Below are 24,967 nucleotides of genomic sequence, written 5' to 3'. Positions count from 1 at the left end.
TACCTTTCTGTGCCATCTGCACAGGTGTTGTGTGCAAAGAGGCGTTACTGGTAATTTTAGGTTGGAAGGAGTGGATGCTTTCTGGGGCTGTCAGGGTGACTGCAGTTTCGGCGGGATGGTTTGCCTCCGTCGTCACGAACATAGACTTTGTTGTGGTGCACTATGGAAGTCTACATTTGGGTTACATGTCATCTGGATGGTTAATCCGTCACCTGAACAGGTTGCTGAACGCAGTGATGCAGATTTTTCCTACTGCCAAGGTCGTTTTACTCATGCATAACACCAAGAGGAGTATGGGCCCATGCCGGTGCAATTTGTCCCCAGCCAGAGGTCGGAATGTGTGTTATAAACAGAAGCATGTGTGGATTTATGCAGACTGCTTGCATGTTCTCCACCCACTATGAGATCATGAGGTCACAAAATATGCAGTGGTTCCGTAGAAATGGCATTTATTTGAGCGCCATTGGCAATGCCATTTTCTTTTACACTGTGCAAGAAGCATTGACCAGAATGTGGTAAAAACGTGAGGAGAGGCATACAAACACCAAGAGAATAAACAGAAAAAGTTGCTCTCACGCATGTCAAAAAAAAGAAAGAAAAAAATAAACTTTGTACATCTACGATGGAAGACCCTATCCCCTACCCAGCTTGATATTGCTGCCAAGGTGCTTTTCTCAAGTATACCACCAAGATTACTATGCACCTATTCCAATGATTGTTGTTGCCAACTAGAGGTCAGAAGGGGTCTCATTAACAGAAGCATGTATACTTTTGTCAGTTCGTGGGATGTTCTTCTGCAGTTGTGGACATTCAGCGTTGTTCCAAGCAAATGACATTTTGTTGTCGTTCATTGGTAATGCAGTTTTCTTTGCTCGTCTACAGGATGCGCTGAAGAGTGTACTGTAATAATGTGAGTACAAAAAAACAAATTGAAAAAAAGGTGTTTCTCTAGAAGCATCTCCAAAAAAATAATTAAGCTCTTTTCAGAGCTGCCCTTTATAGCAAACTCCCCCCTACCCTGGTTGCAATTTATTCCCCCACACCCGCCCGCAGCACGAAAGCCACATCCGGGGACTTTCAGGATGGTGGTATTGGAAATGGGACTGTGGAGGCAGAGGGATTGCGCTATAACTTTTCTGGGCATGGTGTGTACGCAGAGGACTGTTACAAGGGGAGCTCTTCAATGTTATTGGTGGATGCGTGTGGAACCTTTTAACAGTATGCAATGACGGTGTGCTGGAAAGAAGACAGTAAAAAGGAAAGAAGGAATGTTTCTCCTTTATTGGGGGCACGGCACTCGCCGTCCTTGGGGAAACGCATGTGCACATACCCCCGGTTTCAGCTTGCTACCCATGACATCGGAGACTATGACGCCTGCGGGTGTGGGTCACAGGAAGGGCCGTTCTTAATTTTCCACATTACTGTGCACACTGAGCCAGACTGACATGGTTGCAATTACTTGCAAACGCAATGTAGCACAACCCATTTGGTCCAACATCACTTACACAGCAAACCTATGTGGCCTGCTACTGAGTTCAGAAAAGCTGCAAACAGATTGCGGAGCAGCTTTGGGGTGTGGCCTTTTGTAGGGGTGCTGTGGAGAACTTGTACCTGGAAAACACGCCTACATTGTTCAAAAATCCACATACATGTACAATGGCCCATTGTGGTGTGCTTGTAAGCGTGTACTTCCCGAAAAAACACTCCCTACGTTCCTCAACACTGTACTTTACCACTGTCCAAGGGTCTGGATTGTGTCACCGAAATAAGGGCCTACGTGCAGCATGGGTGCGGTCGCATGGTGAGGTCGCCACTGCTCTCATTTCGAGCATGTGTTTTTGGCCAGAATACGTTGGAGGTGGATAGGTGGAGGACAACATGCGTACCTGCAGAGCATGCTGGCATCGTACAGATGCCTTCATTGTCATTGTGGATAGGCCGGGCAACTGCGGTGTCTGTAGGTCACCTACCTTTTCCTTAATTGCGGACATTCCAACAAGGACTGTGTGCTCCTGAGTGAGAACGGCATTTCAACAAAAAAAACATATATTACATATACACGCAACAACCTTTCAATTATTAACGTTTACTTGTACACAATCATACACACCATTAGAAAAGGGAAGGGGTAGCATAAGTGGATATTTACTGTGGGGAATTGGGAATTTCCTCAAGTTGGTTGTGAGGGGAGGAATACATTGAGGTATCACCTTAACGTCTCCCATCATACGGATTTTGAGGGGATGGCGCCCTTTAACATGGGGAGGGGAGTACACGTGCAGGTCTGCTAGAGCCGTTTCATTTTGTCAATAATACACCCTTGTACGCAACCTTTCAGCCGGCACAATTGTTCACCAATTTTTCCACTTTAGCTTTCAGCCGGTCCTTTTTGCTATGCACAAAGTTACTTTCCTTTGCTATGGCCGTATGCTGCTGTGGAAGGGTTGCCTCTTGTGCTGCCTTGTTTTCCTTTCCAATATTCCAATATGTTCTCTCACCGAAAAGAAAATGTGTTTGCTGTACATATAGCAATATATATTAGATATTGTATGCTTCACAGTACTGTGCGTACCAATGGGGTTAGTAGTGCAAGTCAGTGCGTCATGAGGGGAATTTTCTTCCAGCCACTCTAAGGTGCTTGCCATTGCTCCGTAATAAATGAGACATTATGCTTCTCTACTATGGTTTACTGCAGCACCTATGCAGTTAGTAGACAAACTTCAGTGTGCTTACTACACTGTAGTGACGTTATGGTCTTGGTACGTTCCAGTCCGTACTCTCTGGAAACACTTTGTTAAAAGGGACGTTATGGTTAATTTACGCTACTAAAAAACTATCACCTTTACTGACAACACTATGCTAAAGCAACGTTCTGGTTACAGTGCTCTACTAAAAACCTATGAAATGCACTAACAAAAAACGTTGTTAAAGGGACGTTATGGTTACAGGTAATACCGAAGAAACCCTGTAATTCGCCAGTTATGGTAAGCTAAGCAACCATAACTCGCGCCACCAGTGTGCGCTGCAAGGACTAACACCCAGGCCTAGCAGTTCGGGCTGGGCTGCTACCTTCGGTGGCGGCAGCTGCTGACTGATTTGCACATGGCTGGTCCCCTTTTGCAATGGCGCAGACGGGCTAAAAAACAGTGGGGTGGAAGGTTGCCCAGAGCAATTGCCAGTGGTTTAGATTCATTCGAAACCTTCCATCCATCACTTTTGTGGTCAGGACTAACACCCACGACATCAAAGATGCCATCACAGATCTCACTGATGACATCACATGTGCATTTAGTTTTCATGGAAGGCGTCCACAAGGGATTGTTATTGTAATGGTGGCAGAAAACTATCAAATATCGTTGGAAGAACCATCATGAGATAAGTAGTTCATTGCGCAATGCATTGCTATACACACCATTGTATTACAGACTTCTTTGCAGTACATGACCCAACTCATTTAGACACATAGCCATTGTCTGCACCATGCTCCATAGAAGTGTAATATTGAAAATCTTCCCATGTTACATAGTGAAATCATGAATGCTTTCGTTTGAGAGTTTCAGGTACTGTGAAACATGTAAAAAGTAGCTACCATTGCTTAATAACTAAATAATTGCATTACTGCACAGAAAACAAAGACACAATGCATACAAATATGAACATATACAGGGTAATTACAGTAAGCAAAAAAGGAGCAGTATTACCAGAAACTGTTCATAACATAACTGATTATCTTTATGCACAGAAATGATTGCTGCGTTTTACGCTTTCTTCTTCCCCTATATGTATATGTATCATATGATGTGAGTGAACCCTGAGTAAAGTAGTGCAATAACATATGAGAAGGGTGCCGTACACAAAGATAGAACATTTTGAATAGTTAGTTCCTGACTTGTAGTGAAGAAAAGCACCTGGCCTACTTATGTCAATGAACAAAAAAGGGGCAGCCACACATGTGATGTCATCAATGAGATTTGTGATGTCATCTTTGTTGTCATGGGTGTTAGTCCTTGTAGTGCACACTGGTGGCGTGAATTATGGTTGCTTAGTTTACCATAACTAGAGAATTTCGGGGGGTTTTCGATTTTACCTGTAACCATCACGTCCCTGTACCAACGGTTTTCCATTGAATTTCATAGGTATTTGCTAGTGCAACTTACCCATAACGTCCCTTTAACAATGTTTTTGTTAGTGATAATATCTTTAAAAACCCCCCCCAAGGAAGAAAAGAGCACTGGAGACCTCTAAGGATAAACATCCCCTTTACTCCCTCAGTTACAGTGAAAGGGACTCTAGAAATATTGTTTTAAAACAAACTGCCTTCCTCTTTACATGTGAATTCTAGGGATTTATCCTCAAATACCTTTAAAGGAAATAAATCTACCTTTAAAAATAAGAAATTGACAAAAAGACCTAATTTTGTTGTTAGGGACTACAAGTCCCATAATCCCTGAAGTACTGGGACGAGGAAGAGGGCTGAAGAGCAATGTTGCAATAGTAATCAACCTATTAAGCCTAATCACCCACACCGGAGAGGTTTAAAAGGCCTCCTCCGGTGCAGGCCATTAGATGGAGCTGTGGCTGGAATGCGTGTAGTAGCAGAAGGAAGAAAGCACAGTGTTGACAATCCAGGCAGAAGTGGGAAAACCAAAGGGGCGCCGGGACTTTGATCAAGCAGATTTCAACGGTCTGTCCTGCAAGGGTCCTGTTTTTCCAGACTCTGAAGTGCAAAGGTTGCGCAGCGGAAGGGGTGAAGGAAGACTGATTTCCCCCATGTGAACCCAACTGGAGAGATTGCACAGCAGGAAGCATGCCAAAGACCTTGGCTGGAAGATGTTGTGAAGCTGAGGGTCTCAGAAGTGAGAGGAGCTCCTTAATTATGTGGCTGGACCGAAGATACCTTCAACGAGGAAGGGTGTGGGTCCAAAAAGAAGCCAGAAGCAGTAGAAGCCCTGCAGCATGCGAAGGGAGGAATACAGAAGCCAGTGAGTGTTACTGAGAGTTCTGATCCCTTGCGTGAATATCCAGATAGAATCACTCGCGTATGAGAAAAAGCCAGGGGAAACGGATTGTTGATTGTCAGACAATGGGAAGTCTGAAAAGTAGCACTCGCATAAAAAAGATGCAGTGCAACCCGTTAATTGAATACCAAACTAGCTGAAATCAGATGAGTGGTTTGTGTGCCAAAAACTGATTCTGAGATGAAGGGTAATCCCTGAATCAATCATAAAACGCAGTTGAAAACAATATAACACTCAAGTTAAGTTACTAAACATTAACATTACGAGATATAGAGAGCAAGCATTGTTAAAGCCAAGAGGCAAACAAGTGTTGCTCGGGCCACAAATGAAACAAGCTTTTCCCAAAGCCAAAGTGTGGTGCAAGTATTCCCATAGTTCAGATTACCAGCATTGGTGTGCAAACACTGCCTCCAGCCAAAAGAGACAGACACTGCCTCCAGCCAAAAGAGACAGACAACAAGGTTTATTAGTTAACTACCCTGGTTGGCAGGAGGCAAAGGCAAGGTTGGTGAAAGGGAAGCTGGCTACCTGTGCCTGTTCTCAAAGCCAATAGGTGAGAGAGAGAGAGAGAGAGAGAGAGAGAGAGAGAGAGAGAGAGAGAGAGAGAGAGAAGTATATCCTAAGGACAACTTTGGGTTGTTGTTGTTGTTGTTGTTGCAGACAGACAAGAGTGACAAAGAGACTGCCCTTCTGGAAAGTGAATGTCCAGAAGAAGAGTGCCTTGTTTACGTGAAGGTGCTGAAGTCCACTGAAGTGAATCTTGGCTGTTTCTGTCCCAACCTGTTAAAAGTCACAAAGATACAAACTATTGAAGCTGTGATATTTTTGGTTGTTAGTGGATTTGAAACTTCAGAAGCACAGTAAAATGTGGAACACTATGGGGCAGGCGAGTAGACAGACATGGTGACATTTCGTAGAGGTTTTCCTGGTATGAGAGTGGTTCGGGTGAATGTAGAAGTGCTGTGAAGTCATTGTGACAAAAGATGTAAACTGTCATTTCTAAGACTATAAAGAAGATCTTATAACTGGAAGCTGTGTTTCTGTGAATCCTACAAGAAGCTGTGTTTCTGTGAATCCCACAAGGAGCTGTGTTTCTGTGAATCCCACAAGGAGCTGCGTTTCTGTGCATCCCACAAGGAGCTGCGTTTCTGTGCATCCCACAAGGAGCTGCGTTTCTGTGCATCCCACAAGGAGCTGCGTTTCTGTGAATCCCACAAGGAGCTGCATTTCTGTGAATCCCACAAGGAGCTGCATTTCTGTGAATCCCACAAGGAGCTGCATTTCTGTGCATCCCACAAGGAGCTGCATTTCTGTGCATCCTACAAGGAGCTGTGTACCAATAACTAGAGTTGTGTCTATTCGAACTTAACAAGGAACAATGTTTCTTCTTTGACATTTGTGAATTGTGGCACAGCATTTTGGCCTGAAATACCATTGATGCCATTTTCTGAAGTGGAAAGTTGTTCAAAGAAGAGAAACTTTTCTGTTTGAACTTTGGTTAACAAAACTTTCTGGTGATACATTGAAGGAACCAAGAACTGATTTTAGACTATTTAAAACCCTGATGACCTTGTTTCTTTTTGTTGAACATTGGTATTGAATTTACCTTGGGACCCAGGGAAGGGCTTTCATCGAGGTTACCAAGAAAGACTGAATATCATTGTTGATGAGAATTGCCATATATGTCTTTGTGTATTTGATGTTTAAATGTGAGGGTCAGATATCCTGTGTTAGAGTGTTTTCCTTTAGTTTTGATAGGCAGGGAAATCCTCATCAGATTAGAGATAGTGAGGCGTTTGATGAAATTTATAATTTAATAAAATAGCAAAATTTGAGAAATCATCCAAAAGTTGTACGCCTCACATTTTTGACGTATTGATGGAACGGCACTTTTTAAATGTTTTGCAGAACTGGTTGATGGTGGGGACATTCCAAACATGCAGCAGGATAGAGTTGAAGAGGCTCATCTGTGATAGAAGAATGATTCTATGTAGGTCTCCTTCGTGGGCTAGCTTTGACTCCAACCTTAGATGGATTTGATACGGAAGGCACAAGAGCATCCAGATGTGTGGAGTTTAACCGCCTGGTGTGTTGGTGCACGGTTCAAGACTGCCTAGGAACCTAAAGCGGAGGGGGAGCCTGTGGAGCTCCCGCATCGAAAGATGTGGTTGAATTTGCGGGTGCCGGCACTGAAGCGGGATGCTGTGTGGTAGACAGCCTTGAGGGGCGCAGATGCTAAGTTGGGAGCACGGTTAAGAGGGCATTTCCCCCCTCAGTGTGGGAGATTACCAGAGCCTGAACCACAGTGCAGAAGTGTGCAGGTGATATGAAGGGTTTGATATTGCACAGTGTGGCAATCTGTAGCCAGGCCTTTGGGCCTTCTTGACTTCTGAAGAGGGCCTACTCTCGACAATGATGCCCGAGGATTTGGCTGAGTCCAACAGCTGCAGGGCAAATCTTTCCAGTTGCATATCCACAATCCACTTTTGGACATGATGGTGTTTAGCACGGGAACAGCGAGGACAAATATGGGCTTGGTGGGGTTAAGTTTAAGGTAAGCATTCGACATCTAGGTTTGGATGGTAGCCAGGCACTCGCAGAGGCAGGTGATGTCCTGGGGGCATTTGGCCTTAACGTTCAGCTTGGTGTCCTCTGCATAGTTATGAATGGCTATGCTGCAGTCATTTAGGAAAACCCCTAGTAGTTCCATATAGAGGTTAATGATTGAGGAGAGGATGGAACCCTGGGGGACCTCTCGTGATTGGGAGAAATGTGTATTGGAACTGATCCATCGGTATGGCTCGCTGTCTGCTGGATAGATAGGATGCAAACCATTTAGGATGATATCGGAGAAGCCCATCCTGTCAGCAAAGAGGGTGAGAAGGGCCTGATGGTCGACAATGTTGAATGCGGCCGATAGGCCCAGAGTCTACGATGCACAAATCACCCTTGGGGGTGAATTGCAATGCATCATCCACCACTTGGATGGTGGCATGATCAGTACAGCATTTGGGGTGGAAAAAAAGATTGTGATCTCAGCGGAGGCAGAGTTGTTCATAAGGAGCCAGTAGTTGGGACGCAAACATTTTCTCTACGAGTTTACCAACGAAGGGAAGCTTGTGATGGGTCTGTAGTTAGCTAGGTCCTGTCATGATCTCTGCTTCCAAAAGGTCAGGACTTACCCAACACACTTGGAAGCAGACCCATAACCCAGGTTCCGAGTGCCAACCAGTCCCAATTGGGACCTTTCGGACCCTGTCCTGGCGCCAGTGGCACCAGGCTCATAAATATGCCCAGTCCCAGCGCTGGAAGCGCCGGGCTCATAATGCTTGGGTGGACTTACCTGCAGCAGACCATGCTGCTTACTTACCTGCCAGTTGAGCCTCTAATCCTCTTCTGTTTGGGACTACTTTTCCTGTTGGGTGGGGCAGGAGCCACTCCCTAGGTTCAGAATACTGGAACTCTTCTGGAAAGCAGGAACTCTTTTCTTACCTAGGCGAGGCTGTGGAAGGAGACACCTAAGCACTACAGGAGGCTATTTAAACCACACCCGATGGATGAATCTTGCTTTGCGTTATTCTGCATCCTCTGCAGCAGAACGCTCATCGTGTCTTCTGCATCTGATCCTGGGCCTAAGGGAAAAAGGCTTACCATCCTGAATCCAGTCTTCAGCAACACCTATAAAGACAAGAAAGAACAGGTTAGCAATACTGTCTTCAGTGACAGCGCTTCTCTTACCTGGTCCATCGGCTGTCACCAACGCCACGCGCTGCATTCCGGCATCTGAAAGACAAAGGCTTACTTACTCTTCGCGTGCTCCGGAGGTCTTCGCACTGCATTCCGGCATCTGAAAGACAAAAGCTTACCAACTCTTCGCACGCTCCGGAGGCCTTCGGCGCTGCATCCCGCATCTGAAAGACAAAAGAAGGTGCGTTTAAAGACATTGGGTAACTTTATTACACACGTGCCATTACTCCTTCCCACGCCGAACCCAGTGGGTATTCCGGCACCCTTCAGCAGCTCCGAACTTGTGCCTGCAAGATAAAAGGACAGTTGGAGCGCATCGTGAAGCAGGCAACAAGCGCTTACTTACGTGCTTCCAGGCGCTTCTATTCCTCACACGGGTTCCATCCTCAACTCACTTCAGCCCGTCATCCGCCATCGCCGGAACCCTGCAAGACAAGAGACATCATTACAAAAGACTTTTAAAGACATTTGAAATACTTGGAACTTACCGTTCGTGCAGTAAACGACGGACAGCAGTCCTCTGAGGTCAAGAGGCCTGCACCCTTATCCAGTGAAGAAACTGGTTTCGGCACCCTGCCCCGAGGCAGATGGAGAGCTCGGCGTTCACTTACCTAAGGTGAGAGCGTTAACCTTTGGGGTTCTACAGGAGAAGAGAAAGGGAAGAAGAGAGAGACACCCAATAACCCCAGTTCATTAATCCCGTATTTTCTATCCGCAGACATCTTACTCTTCGAGTCAGACATACAGTGCACAGAGGTCCAGCCCAAAGAGCCAACCGTGTGTTACACATCACCTTTGAAGATACGGTATTCGCCCAGTCAAGACCGGCGCCTCTGCGGGAATCAGGTGAGCGTTACAGGTCCTATGTGTAAACTGTGGTCTTAAGAGAGGTCGTATGAGACCCATCTTGAGTGTGTCTGAGAAAGCACCCTCGTTAATGTTCACGATGTAGAGAAGCGCACTAAACGCTGGGCCTGTGAAATGTTTGATGAGGGCAGATGTGAGGATATCAGTTTATGTGGTGTTTTTTGAGGGGCAAGTAGATCTGAGGGATTCTTGGGAGGTGAAGTTGGTCCAAAAAACTAGAGCAAGGCAGAGGATGTAAAGCAGAACTCTGTCTAACTTGGAGGTGTCTTTTAGAGTTCTGTTTGGTTAGTGCTGTTTATAAAGAAGGTATAGCCTCACATTTTGCTTATCATGCCCACCCCTTGGGCTCAGTGCTTGCCTACTTCGAAGAAGGTTTTGCTCTGGTTAGAGGCTGCCCCAATGGTGGAGGTGTAGTAAGCAATCTTGGCCTTGGAGATCATGTGTCTGCCTTGGGCGCACAGTGATTTAAGGGATGTAAGTTTCTCAAGGTTGTGTTGTGTCACCTCTTTTCCAAGGATCCGATTGACCATTTATTGAAGGCAACAATGTGTAACACAGTGCAGATGGTTTGGGTTTAGCACGGCTAGTCTTTAGGGGCGCATTTGCATCGAATACCAAAATAACTCCAGAAGGGCTGGGTCATCCCTGGTGTGGGGGATGTTGCAGATCTCCTGCTGCTTCCCTGTCTCGGGGACCTGGCTGTAGTACCCATCAGCCTTCTCTTTCTCACCTCAACATTTCACCACATACTCATACGTATGGGTCTTTCCTTCCTTCTTCCCACCTCCTCCTCTAGGGCTAACCACTGTCTTTTCCTATCCTTCCTCAACGCTCCACCACAGGCTCCTTCATGTACCCACTCTAGGTTTGTTAGTTGTATGGATTGCCTCTCTCATTTCTAAATGCTTCCTAGTTTGTCTTCTCATCCTCTCCATACAACTAATGTTCTCCTTTTTTCAATATCAGATGTTCCTTCTGCCCTCAAATCCTTGCCCTGATAATCACCTTCTACTTCCTCATAGTATTTCCACAATCTCCTTCTGAGGTTCACTTTCTCCTCCTGACCACCTTCCTCCAGGCACCTTCTGCCACCTCCACGGATGTTCTCCTATTCCTCCCGATTCTTTCCTCCTAGCTCCTTCATCCAGCTTCCTCCACTCTCCAGCTTCCTGCTCTTGTTCCTCAATCTAACCACCTCCAAAGTCACATCTCCTTTTCTAAATAACCACACAAACATCTCCAAGGCATCCCCTTTATTCTTGGTTGCCCCGGAAACTGGAGCTGTAATGGCTGGATGTGTTTCACTTGTGTGTTTAACTGGGCTGTTCCAGATTGGTAAACTAAGTAGGAGACCCACCACCCCCCAGTTTCCCAGTGGAGGATGATGGGGTGGAACCACTTCTATGGACCAGTACAAGATCCTGAGCCACCAACTTGGTTTTCCATACCTGCAGCGCATGTCCGCCGAGTGGAGTGCTCACTTTCCACCTTGCCGCAGCCTCAGCATCTCCCCGCAACTCTCCTACTCAAACTGTGAGTGGCTCTCTCTCAACTCAGTGAATTAAAGTAATTCAAGCAGGTGGGAGACTGCTCCTGCTCACGACTTAGTCATTGCAGATGTGAATCAGCCTGTAAAATAATATTCTTCGTTATATGATTAAGAGTACTCGTTTCACTAATATATTGTGGATGTATGGGTATATCTATCCACAAAAAAGACAGTAGCACATACTCACAGTCTACATCCCAATTTCTAAAAAGGACAGTACATCCACATCAGTAGTTGAAAAACAGCATTCGATATGTAGCTTTAAACTACATATCCCAGCAGCACCAGAGCTGCTGAAATAGAAACGTCAGGCGCTTCAGCGCCAGCGCTTGCGAGACGGTGCCGGTCAACATCGGTCACGGTGGGCACACTATAGAACATCCCTACTTCCCCACTGACACAGGTTAGTCAGGGCTGGGAAGCATAGGCTACGCCCCATCTTTAGAGAACTTTGAAAACATTTGAAACTGTACAATTTGATTTAACGTGACTTGCTTCTCTTGCTAGGTTGCTAGCTTGTTACAATCATTGTACTTCGAATTTTGAAAAATTACTTTAAACGTGTTTTGGATGTTTAATTGATTGTAACTGAGCATTCTGTTAAGCTCAACATCATTCAACAACGGAACGCTTGAAACGCTCGTATTTGCTTGGATCTGTTGCCAAGTGTGTCTGACTGCCGCATTGACGTATACTCGTCTGTAAACTACAGTAGCTTTAAACTACATATCCCAGCAGCACCAGAGCTGCTGAAATAGAAACGTCAGGCGCTTCAGCGCTGGCGCTTCCGAGACAGTGCCAGTCAATGGCGGACATCGGCTATCGGCCCTCCACCTTGTCCGTTTTTTTTTTGCTTCTCGGCATCAGCGAACAAAGGTAAAAGATGGGATATCTAAATGTTCTGCACTTACTCACTGACGCCAATCGGTTAGAGAATGAACAACTTGTTAAACACTACATTAACACAAGGGAACCGCCACACCTAGATCCAATACAACCCTCTGCACCTAGTGGGACTGAGATCATTGAACAACCTAAGACTCCTCCCAGCCCAGATGCCATCAAAATTGCTTTACTAAATACGAGGTCCCTGAACAAACACGCCCAAAATGTCCACGACTATATCCTCGAAGACAATTTAGATATTCTCTTCCTTACTGAAACCTGGCTACAGGAACCTACTGGCCCAACCATTAGTACAGCAGTTCCTCCCAACTATAGCATCCATTTTGAGAACAGAGTTACAGGAAAGGGAGGTGGTGTAGCCATAATAGCTAGACAAGGCATACAACTTTTCACCTCACCCATCCAATGCCCGGGATGTGAAGTCCTCCATCTCAAACTCACTCCTTCTCAAAACAATTGTATCAATTTTGTTGTAATCTATAGACCTCCATCACTTACCTCTGACTAACGACGACCTCTGCCATATCCTAAACAATCTCAAAGGACAGAACTCAGGCACAGTACTCCTGGGAGATTTAAACAGATGGCGGGGCAACCCAGCCGACAAAGAGGCGATTAGCCTAGAACAAAAATCTTTCCAACATCAGCTACTCGATCGCTAACAATGGTCCTACCACCAAAACAAACAACCATCTTGATTGGATTGTTACTAATAATGTAAACCTCACAGTAACAAATACACAGCCTTGTATTTCGAGTGATCACTATAAAATCGAAGCCACACTCTCTTTGACATTTAAAAAAACTTACTTTGACAACCTACCCAAAATAATCCAGAGCAGAAACTTTAAGAAAATCACGCCAGATATTCTTTCGCAGGGGATCACATACATCATGGACAATACCACAGATGATGATCCCTGTGATCTTATTATTACTACTTACAATAACCACTTTCAAGAGATTCTAGATAAGAAGGCCACTCTCAAAAATAAACAAGCTCGCCCCAACTCTAACCACAAAAGTTGGTACACCACGGAACTAGGCACCCTTAAGACAGCCAAAAGGAAACTTGAAAGACAGTGGCTTAAAACCCCTACAGAACTCAATAAAGATAAATGGAAGAAACCTGACACTCTACAGAACTAAAATAATTGAAACGAAGAAAAACTACTACAACGAACAAATTACCGGCGCATCCAACTCCACGGGAAAACTGTTCCAAATTCTAAAAACTTTCGAAAAGCCATCCACCCTCACCCCACCCTTTCAGCCAACCATGATGGATTGTGAAAAAGTTCAAACTGCTTTCTCACAAAAAATTCTAAAAGCTAGAGACAGACACCATCTTAAACTGTAAAGTTATAGATACTCCTCCTACTCATAACAATATTGTCCCCGAAATCAAAGTACCCAAATTTCAGTTTACACCAATTACATCAGAAACCATGTTAAATACCCTCTCCAATATGAACTGCACCTCATGCCCCGAAAACATACTACCCCGTAAATTCATACTAGACAACGCAGGAATTTTCTCACCCTATGTCGCATGGCAAACTCGTCATTTAGAGACCGGTACGTTCCCACCGGTATAAAAACAGTAACAGTCACACCATTGGTGAAAAAGCCTGGTCTGGACCAGCAAAATCCGGCCAATCTTCGACCCATCACAAATTGCAATTTTTTGTTGAAGATCCTAGATAAAATAGCCATTCACCAACTCCAAGGGTAGGTAGACGAGCACGATTTACTACACTCCCAGCAATCTGGATTTAGAAGTGCACATAGTACAGAATCAGCACTACTCGATCTTCAATCCAAAATGCTCAAAATTCTGGATAAAGGAAAGGCCGGCCTGCTCATTCTATTGGACCTCTCGGCAGCATTTGATTTATTATATCATGGGAAGCTCCGAGAGGACCTGGGAAAAGCAGGTAACTGCGCTGATGATGCCATTGAATGGATATCCTCCTTTCTGGAGGACAGAAATTCTAAAATCACTTGGGGCGGACATTCCACTAATTCGAGCCCTGTGGACTGCGGCGTCCCACAGGGAGCCAGCTTCTCCCCTCTCCTCTTTAATCTATACATTCGCTGCCTCTGCGCCCTCCTCTCACAGTTAGGGATTTATTTCACTAACTTTGCAGACGACACCCAGTTGATCATAGAACTCTGTGGAGACCATGTCACAGATAATAACAGACTGTCAGCCATCTAGAACACCATAGAGAGTTGGATGAAGGCTCACTGGATGTGCTTGAATGGTTCGAAAACAGAACTTATGACATTTGGATCCAAAAAAGCCCTATTCAATATAGGCCCAGCTTATTCTACATTCAACATTAAAGACTCCAACATCACAGTCACAAACAAAGTCAAGACGCTTGGCATATTCCTGGAATCCTCATTAGGAGCTGAGGCACAAGTCTCATACCTCAAAAGAAATTGCCAGTATTACCAGAGATTATTACGCTGCATCAGGCCCTACCTGAACGCCAAAAATAGCGCCACCATCGCTAGAGCCACTATCCTGTCCCGACTCGATTATGGGAATTCATTGATGCTTGGGTCTAGTAACAACTGCATCACACAATGCCAAATAATTCAAATAACGCTGTTAGGTCCATCACCGGGAAACCCAAGCGCGACCATATCACCCAAGACAGAATCGGCCTTCATTGGCTCGGCATAGAGGAGCGCATCAAATTCAAATCCTTGATGCTGGTTCACCGCTGCCTATACGGCACGGCCCCATCATATCTCAAAAAGGAATTCAATTGGTACGAACCAAGCCGATGTCTAAGATAAGCTAAACAAGGGCTACTCAAAGCTGCCCATACCAGAGTAAAAGCCACTGGACTCGGGAGGGCTTTTCCCACCAAGGCAATTGCTCTCTGGAACGAGCTTCCAGGGCACCTTAGATTGGAAAGTAACTACTTTTCGTTTCGAAAGCAGCTGAAAACTTTACTTTTTCGGTAGTTGTTACATACTCAGCTCTGGACTCATATTGAGTCCATCTCTTCTCCGTTTCATGTAGTCCTGTGATCTCTTCTCCTTTGTGTTTCTGTCGCGCCCTGATGCTTGCGACCTACGGCGCGTTATAAACATATAAATAAATAAAATAAAATAAACAAATCCCAAAAGTAGGATGATCAGTAGTGGACCAGAGGGACTCAAAAGGTTCTGCCAGATGTGGTAATCGGCCACCCTTACACCACTTTGTACCCCATCAGGTGAATATAACCTCCAGCATATTCTTTTCTAAAGGTGTTTGAAATGTGGGTAAATCCCTCTGTGCCTGTGACCTTCAGCACTGCTCCAACAAATCCCCCTACTACAGGTGCCAAAGCTGCAAAAGGTCACATCTGCCCTGGTTTTCAGGCTCCAGCTTGATTTCCCGAATGAAACTGCATTCACAGGGCGACACTACATACCGAGCACCAGACTTCGCTGCTGCTGCCACCACCAGGTATGGCTCCATGCTCGCCAGCGTCTTCCGCAGGGGTTCCTACCATTATGCTATTGGTGTTGCAAATACATTTACACTGACAAGCAAAGTCTTTTTTGGAAAGGTGTGCCTCTTATGCAGTTTAGAAGTATGAAAGCATTAACAGCTAGCCATCTGTCCCTTTCTGACTACATCGCAGGATTTTTGTGAAACAAGAGGTGCATAAGTCTCCGAATTAGTTTTGTGATTGACAATTAGATCAATAAAAATGAGTTTGAATGTGTTACTGTTAATATAAGAATACAGTTGAAGTTGTGGCGAATCGAGCGATTCAGTCACTTTCCCCAAGGGGAAGCCCCTTCCTGTGAGGCTAGGGAGGTGAGCCCGCTATGCAATAATGGCCCTATGGGTGGCGGTAAGCAGAACCTCACAGGGAGAGACTGCCCTCTTTGGGATAAGGACTCCCTCTCCCATGAGGAACTCCCTTTATTTTATCCCCCACAGTCTAATACTGCACTACGGACTAACGAATATCCAGACCCCTCTTACATACACTACTGTAATCTTATACCTGAAGAAAAACCTGGTACTGTGGCAAGCAAGAATGTAGGAAGAATAAGGAGTGCTTGTCTATTAAACACAGACAAAGAAGCAGGCGAGATGTAGGATGTGTCACAAACACAAAGGAAGGTTTTTCCTGAGAAGCTGGGCAAGCTGCAGCAGTGGGCCATAAAAAGAGGTGGACTCTGAGAAGCGAACTGGCCGGATCGAGAAGAATTTGAAACCAAGTGAGACAACGCTGCTTTATGCGCTTGAACGCAGCTACGGAGAAGAAATGACAGCGGTAAACTGTCAAACCAGCCAAGAGGACCAAGATGGTTAAAGTCCATGGAGAAACAATCAAGTGGGCCGAATGACTGCTCTCCTGTCGGTGTGCCAGAGAAGCTGCACGTCAGCAACAGACCCGAGGTGGTCTATATGTGGAAGAGAACAACAATCAGAACCGAAGGAAGGAGGTGGTGGCGTAGAAGGGAAACCAGGAGAATCCCCTTTTGTCGCCAATACCGCTGTGACACAGCAAAGCATGTCGAAAGCAGCGAGAAAGAGAAACCAGAGAACCATGACAGATTACAGGAAAAAGAGAACACGGATCCGGCAAAGCAGACTCCCGACACTAAAGGTAAAGGGGAGAGTGGGACAACCAGGGATCGAGGCGTAGAGAATCATTCTAAAATCCTGTATACTCGTCCCATTGAGGGCCAAACATATAAGAAGAGTGAAGATCAGTCAGGGACCCTGCATACTTGTCCTAGTGAGTAGCAAAGATATCAGACGAGTACAAATCACTCCGAAACCCTGCATACTCGAAACCGTGAATTGACAATGCATAAGTGGAGTGAAGGTCACTCAGGAGCCCTCCATACTAGTATTTGGCCAGAGTACCATACGTGTGGGAGTCATACAGAAGCTCATCATAGTTCTCCTAGTGAGGCCCAAGGGTACAGAAGAAGCAAGAATCAAACATACTTTATCTACATTTCTCAGTGTGAAGAGAAAGAGTATGGAGAGTGTTGAGAACAAAAGGGCCAGGCAAGATCCTAGAAGGAACTAAAAAGGCTATTATGAGGAATAGCCAGAGACTATTTGAAGATCCCTTATTAAAAAGGGACTGTGCTGAAAGCATCACAGGAGAAGGGAGTAATTCTCCTGGTCTTTTGTTGTTTTGGTCTTAGTGGTAGGGCAAGAGTAGTTTAGCTTTTTGGATGCAGGACAGACCATTTACTTTGGACTTACAATTTATGACTAGCACCCTAGTTTCCCTACATGAACACTTCATACAGACAGCCCGCTCTGGGTGAAATAAGACTCATACCGAACATTGGACCCAACATGTCCCACTAGTATGGTCAGGCAAAGTCAGGCAATTACTGTCAACAACTCACACCCGACTTCCATTAAGTTTCCCCACATGGATAAAAGGCGGAGCACGAGAGCGCACTCTGAGCGAGGCAAAGCACACAAAGGAACAGCGCTTTCCAGACGGTAAATGAACAAGGGAAGAAAGGCGGCAAACCGAGAAGGGAGAGCAAGGAGGGAGATGCCCTTGTCCTTTCCGGGGGAAACCAATACTTTCCAGAAACCTTCAGATTAAAAGGCGTAAGGCCAGGAAACCCGACTGAAGAATCCTGCATTGTGTGTCAGAGATACCGGGGCCTTCCTAAATGACTAGTCGAGTCAGGAAGCAGCAGCAGCAGCTGCCGTGCAACGTCCTTGGCTCCAGGATCAAATCAACGCCAGAGAGATCAACACAGCCGGTGAGTTGGGGAGACCGATGCAAGACCGATCTGTGTTGAAGTCAAGGTTGCAAGTGGCAACATTTTATGAAAAGCGAAATAGCGAAGAGTATTAACCCGTGTGATGAAAGACGTGAGTAAAGCTCAATTGCCGATGGATGTTTGAACTTTAAAATGAATCGGAGAAGGTAGGAGACAAAGTAACAGAGTGGTCCAGCACTGCAGGTGTGCTCAATGAAAGGTCTCTGTGTGACGCACACAGCCAAGAAGTGGCAGAAACAAAAGCAATAAAGTGAAACTTATCAATGAAGTGAATGAAAGTGGTCCTGCGGTGGTTTAAGAAAAATCCATCACACAGTCAAAAGTCTGAATTCTGATAACAAAAAAAGCAAAATATTGAGATTATAAGGTCCGAGCCTGATTCAGGGAGACCCTTGGTCCGAGGCCGATCGAGGGAGACTGATTGGGAACTTGTGTTTAAGGGGGTCCGAGCCCAACTGAGGGAGACCCGTGGTGAACAGTAAAAACCCGAGAACTTGTGAATGTGAAAATCCTGATGAGACAGGAACTTGGTACTTGTTGTTACACCAGGCACTCTGCAATAAGAGACTTATTGGGAAAGATACTTTGGCGCAGAAGGCTCAGATACCTATGTTTGAACTGCATCCACGCGGCAGAGAAGCAAGTGCGTGGGCGAAGCTCGAGCGTGCCACCTTGTCCTGTGCTGAAAACGTGGGGAAGGGAAGCCAACTGCTCAACTACCAGGCCATATTGTTTCTCAAACACTTTTCTTTTGCATAAATCATTTTCCCACACCATTTGTATTTAAAATTAAGGATTGGCAATAGGTTTAGTAGTATAGGCCCTTTTATTTGGACAGACTCCACTAGGACTGCGTTATTATTTGATGGTCGTAGCTTGCTCCCATCCTTAAATTTAGGGTTAGATAGGCATTCAACCAGTTCAATAAACACCCTTGAACTGTGATCACTTGTATCTGTCTTCACTGTTTGATACCATGCCTTCCTTACATGACCTAATACAGAGTATACTTAAAGATCTTTTAATCTGAAACGTGTTGCGATATAAGAAGTTTTAAATTGGAATCCACACATCGGGTTCTTTTTATCGAAAAGCACGGTCTCAAATTACACGAGTGAATTTATAACAGAATCTTTCATGAATTCCAATTTCTGTGATATTGCTTTATTTGACTAATTGTATTTTCATGTATTGGAACATGAATCAATATTTTTGTTGGATTGTTATTGAATACACAAATGAGTTCTCTCTAAAATGGTTAATAAATGCTATACACATGTGAAGTATTTTTCTGTGAATATCGAAATTGATTGAATATATTAGGGTTGTTCCCAATAGAGTGCCTGGGTCCCTCATACAATTTGGGTGAGCATATATTTTTTCTTAGTTTTAGTCCTTCAGCCAAAGATTAACCTAGAGCACCAGAAGTATGTTTGGACACTAGTAATTTCTTTACACCGTTGTGAATCCCTAAACTGTTTTTCTTCCTTTTGTTTGGGCTGACCACTTTAGGGTTGCACACACTGAGATGTTGAATACACATTAGAGTTATGTCATTTTCGAAGATCGATTCCCATAGCACAAATCGTGCTGAAACAGTTGGGTTTTCAGAGGAGGAAGCCTCAAGTATTCTAAATTTGATTAAAATGTCTGAGGTGTTAAGAAATCAGAGGATCTAATTAATCAATAAGAAAAACTAATTCGGAGAGAAATTAGCGAGAAACTCCATGCCACCACTTTGGCACGATACCACAAAGCACAGCGTATCCCAAGAGGGATGCAGTTATCTCTTGAACTTACCCTCTGTACAGAAAATCCAGACATCACGAAATGGTAGAGAGAAATTTTGAACAGAGCTTCACTAAATTGATAATTCTTCAATAGTCAAGATTATCATTAGTCTTTAAATAGTGTTGAAGAGTAGATAAGCCGTCAAGTTTAACAGCTTCATTGTCTAATGAGCAAATGTAATAGGCGCTTTAAGAGATTAACTTGAAACATATCTTAAAGAATTGGAATTAAAAAAAGAATATCAGGAAGTTTAAGCGCGACACCATTGATTACAAATTGGACATGATATACACTTGGCAGGAGTATCATCATCCAGATAGGCACCAACAATTTCAAAGACTACCATTAAGACCTGGACAAAATCCCCAGATCGGATACATCATCAGATGTTTCCAGTGGGGAAACAGAGGAGAGATTTACGTAATGCAGCAGCAAGCTTGGAGGAGGATACGACTACTCTAGAAGAGGGTTCCTCAACATATAACAAACAGGTTTCTTTTTTAGACGCAAGAAAACCAGACAAGGGCAAAAGAAAAAAATCTGTTAAGGAAAGTGGTGATCCCTTTAAAGAAGACTTAGTCATTAATATATCTAAACAAAAATTAACTAACTTCGAAGAAAATACGTTACAAAAAGGACTTTGTTTCGTGCACAGTACAGCATCAATTTGCTCAAAGAAAAGATTGATTTCTTTCAGACTTACCAGCAAAATAAAATTAAAATAGTTTTTTGATACCACTAAAGACCTTGAGCCACTAGAGGAATGTGTTGAATCAGGAGGGGACTATCCCAAGAAACCTGGTCTGGGACATGTGGCCAGGGAAAGGCAGACACTTCCTGATCCTGACCATGTGGGTGGTGTTCTGTGGGAGGATCACGTGACAGGGGACTGAGATCAGGAGGATTAGGCGAACCCTCTAACTTCTTCAGAGATCCTACAGTTTTGATGGCCTATTGTAAAATTGAGGCCTTTGATATAAAAAGTAACCAGAACATTGGGGACTTCGAAGTCCCACAATGCCCCAAGTACTGGGACGAGGAAGAGGGCTCAGAGGCACAGAACTGCAGTATGCAGTCTAGCGGTTCCAATGACCCACACCCGAGTGGGACATTTGAATATTTAAAGCACCTTCGGGTGCAGGCCATTAGAACAAGGAGGAGGGGGGGGCAGTAGAAGAAGTTGCCAGCCGCAGTAGCAGCAGCAGAAGCAGAGAATCGAAGACGCCGGAGCCATGGACTGTGTTTAAAGCGGATGTTGGTCCTGAGGGGGGTCTTCGAAGTTGAAAACCTGAAGAGAAAAGGCCATGCAGCAGGAAGCAGTGTTTTGACACGCTGCCCCGTAGGGGAGAGAGAAGCTCTCCTTATTTCGAGCCTTGTCCTGGTGGTTGACAAGCATAGGAGTGCACGAGAAGCAAGACAGGCTCCTTTCCCGAACGGCGCGGGCCAGAGGAACATGACCTGAGCTGCCAGACATTCAGAAATCAACAGAAGTAGTAGAAGTGGCAGAGGATCGAGCAGACGCGTGGAGAGAGACTAGTATATTAGGTAACCCTGGGACACTGGGTAGTCGACAGCTGACTGCTAACACACATTTTGAATGTGCAAGAAAGTGATCTCAGCGTTATACTCACTTTGAAAGAAGCAAGAGAAGAAATGTTACAATCATCACTGCCAAAGCAAGGAGGGGACAATATTGAACCAAGATAGGAATCCGCATTGCCAAAGTAAAGAGGGGGCTATACTGAATAAAGAATATAACCAGCATTGGCAATGTAAAGCGAGAACAATATTGCAGAAAGACTGCAAACATTATTCCCCAGAGTGAAGCAGAGGCAATAGTTGAGCCAGACACCAACACACATTGCCTAAGCCAAAGAAGAGCAAGTATAATAAAGAGGCATTGTCAGTAGTTACTTGGTGTGAAAGTGAGAAGCGTGAGAAGTCAAAAGTGGCAGAAGGAGCCCTCTTTGTAAAAGGTATCAAGGAGGAGAGTAAGACAACCTCCATTGCATGTGGAAAACAAACAAGTTGAACAAACAGCACCAATGTGTATTGCATCCTCACAGAAAAAGTTGTGAATCTTAATATTGTTGAAAGTCTAAGACTTTTCAAAAGGTTTGAAGCAAGCATCAAAGATTAGTAGTGTTATAAATGTTTATCCTGGCAGGCCAGTATACCAGGAAAGGGATTATTAGTGGTAGTCCTGCATTGTGGTTGAAGGTTGTGAAGGGAAGAAGGTGGCAAGACCATTAACGTGTTAGATGAACTGTGGTAAAACTATCCCGACAAAACTTTGTTGATCAAGAAGAATCGTGGAATGTTTCGTTTTCCAAAGAGAAGTTATGTTGAAATATTGGCTATAAATGTGGCCACACAGACCTGTTCCATTTTGTGGAAGCTTTGCCAAATGCCAAGTGAAGACCTTTGGAGTTAGAAGAACTTAGTGGTATAGTTAGAGCAGAGCTTGTCTACAAAAAGGAGCTTTCTTATTTGGAACCTAGATTTGTAAAATCCTGCATTAAACCTGGGGAAGGGGATCCGACCCTGGTTACAAGGTTGCGTGGTTACAAGGTTTATGATTGAGTAGAACTGTTATTTTGTTAAACCTGTATTGCCATGTAATACCTTTATGAGTTGGATGTATGTATGCATAGGTGGGAGGACAGATTTGTTTTATTAAGAGTGTTTTTTAGTCTTAGTTTGACAGGAAGTGAAATCCTCTTCAGGTTGTGGATAGCGAGGCGTTAATCACACTCTTATAAGTTAATAAAATGGCTACTCGGGAAAAATCTTTATCAAGTTGTCTGCCTCGCATTTCTGACTCCTCGCAGGAATCTGATAACCTTGAGATTAGACCGAAAAGCACATTTCTAACACCTGTACAAAATGCCACTCTATAAGTCTTTCAGAAGAAAGATTTGGATGACTAAGTAGATTGCCTTTAAGAATAAACTTTCTGGTAACTTTTCCAACCGCAAAAAACAAGCAATCATGAAGTTGTGGAACAACGAGGAGATAATTTTGAATACTGCTGATAAGGGGGTGCTTTACTGATCATGGACAGAGACCTCTATCGCCAAGAGGTAGAAAATCAATTGGCGAAACGGGACACGTGCATGGAGATTTGATCATCGATTAAAAAAAGGGTTCTAGACTAAGTTGAAGCCAAGGGTTACAGATCAAAATCACACTAAATCATTTTTGACTAAACTTTATCACACAATGCCTGACATTGTTTTTTTTGTATTTTATTAGATTTATATAGCGCTTTAATCAAAAGTGCTTTACAAGAGGAACAAGGAAAATACAACAAGCATTACATAACAATTGAATCAAACCAGAAAACAGTACAAAGAACAATTTACATTATAGATGATAAGCATATGTGGAGGGGGAAGAAGGTGAGAGAGGGAGTAGGAGGTTTAAGGAGGTGAATGAAAGAGATAAGATTTTAGAGAAGTGCGAAAGGTAGGATAGGCGGATCGAGAGAGGGAGGCGATTCCAGTGGAAAAGGGCGCAAGGTGGAGGAGGAGAAGCGAGTAGCAATAGGTCAGCGGAGCGGAGTGACCGAGAAGGAGTATAGAAAGTGAGAAGGGAGGGATGCCCGCTATCGCCACTTCTTTTCGCTCTAATTGTGGAACCATTTCCCCAGCGGATCAGGTTGAACACTACAGTCGAAGGCTTTCAATCAGGCCCGGCACACCACAAGCTGGCCCTCTATGCAGACGATGTCCTCCTGACTATCACGAAACCCCGCTCCTCCCTCCCTCAAGCCTTGGCTGAGATAACGAGCTATGGCAGGGTCACAGGCTTCACAGCCAACTACCGGAAATCAGTCGCCATGGGAGTAGGTGTGATCCAAGAAGATCGAGAAGCCCTAGTCCCGCTGTGCCCAATACAATGGACGACCAAAGGATTTAGCTATTTGGGAGTTCAGATCCCGGCCAACCCAAGCGAGACCTAACGGGCTAATTTTCCCCCATTATTTACAACCTTGGAGGCAGATTTGAGACGCTGGGCGACCTAGATGGACCGTATTACAGCTTGTAAGATGAACTTACTACCGAGATTCCTGTATGCGTGCTCCACGCTCCCGGTGCCGGTCCCGGCGCCAGCCCTTCAGCGCCTACAGAAGAAAATGCTGCAGTTTATCTGGAGGGGGAAAAAGCCCAGGATCCCTAAATCCACGATGCTGGGCAACGCAAAACTGGGGGGCCTCGGGGTCCCTGACCTGCAGAAATATCAAATGGCGGCTCAACTGTCCTGTATTCAGTCATGGCAAGTCCTCACCAACCGCCCTAGATGGGTGGACCTCGAACAAGCGCAGCTACCCCTCCCGCTACGCTTTCTCCCACATGTCCCCCCTCCGGTGCGGCGACAGTGGCAGAACCTTCGGGCATCCACCAAACACTCAGTTTCGGTGTGGGACAAGGCGCTGAAACAGAAGAAGATCCCGACGGGGCTTAGCCCTCTCTCCCCAGTGTTTATGAACCCTACCTTTTCTCCTGGTCCGTCTACCCGGAATTTTAAGGCCTGGATTGCAGGAGGCCTAGAGACCCTGGGTCAACTTTTTGAAGGGGGTCAACCCTGCACCTTTGAGCGCTGCAAAGAACTCTTTAGGATCCAGGAACAAGATAGATTCACAAACACCCAGCTACGCCACTGGTGCACCCACCCACAGACTCGCCAGGTGCCGACTCGTCCCCCCACGGCTATCGAACTGACCCTTAATGAGCTCCCGCCCGAGGAAGAATCTCCACTCTATACAAGCACCTCCAAACAGATTTCCTAACCTCCAAGACCCGGTATATGGCCCTATGGGAGGCGGATCTGGGCCATCTGATTGAAGACCAACAGTGGGTTGACATCTGGTCCCGGGCTCACACCTCCTCATCATGCATCACAAATAGGGAGTGCGCCTACAAGATCCTCCTCCGGTGGTACTACCCTCCCTTAAGACTTCACCACATGAACTCCACACTCAACCCTCAATGCTGGAGGCAATGCGGCCAAATAGGCTCCTTCTTCCACATGTGGTGGTCCTGCCCCAAGGCTCAAGCCTTTTGGAAACAATGCCTAGCGACAATAGCGGACATCACTCAGGTGCGACTGCCCCTGGCCCCCGAACCAATCCTCCTTGGAGCGCTGATCCCCGGGATCTACCCAAGGTCTGGTCCCAAGGCCAAACTACTATCGCAATGCCTACTGGCGGGCAGGAACGTGATAGCTCGCACCTGGAAAACGACGGAAGGCCCTCTCATGCCTTTCTGGTGGATGAAAGTTTGGGACATCCTGATCGCCG

At 45.1% G+C, this 24,967-nt stretch overlaps 1 protein-coding gene across 4 annotated transcripts in view; it reads right to left on the bottom strand.

Moving 5' to 3' along the window:
• The window catches only part of LOC138580898 (zinc finger protein 300-like), a 290,853-nt gene that overhangs the window by 233,395 nt on the left and 32,491 nt on the right, over nt 1-24,967 (bottom strand). Inside the window, exon 2 of one of the 4 annotated variants that reach the window (XM_069651809.1) lies at nt 11,081-11,261. The exons of the other annotated variants lie outside the window; for them this stretch is intronic. The gene's annotated coding sequence lies outside the window, so the exon portion shown is untranslated. The remainder of the gene's footprint in view (nt 1-11,080; nt 11,262-24,967) is intronic. 4 annotated transcript variants of the gene reach the window in all.

This window comes from Ambystoma mexicanum, chromosome 3p (assembly GCF_040938575.1).
Source record: "Ambystoma mexicanum isolate Mex_15411 chromosome 3p, UKY_AmexF1_1, whole genome shotgun sequence".
Lineage (NCBI taxonomy): Eukaryota > Metazoa > Chordata > Amphibia > Caudata > Ambystomatidae > Ambystoma > Ambystoma mexicanum.
Note: the sequence above shows the minus strand (reverse complement) of the source record. Positions and strands in the feature narration are given on the sequence as shown.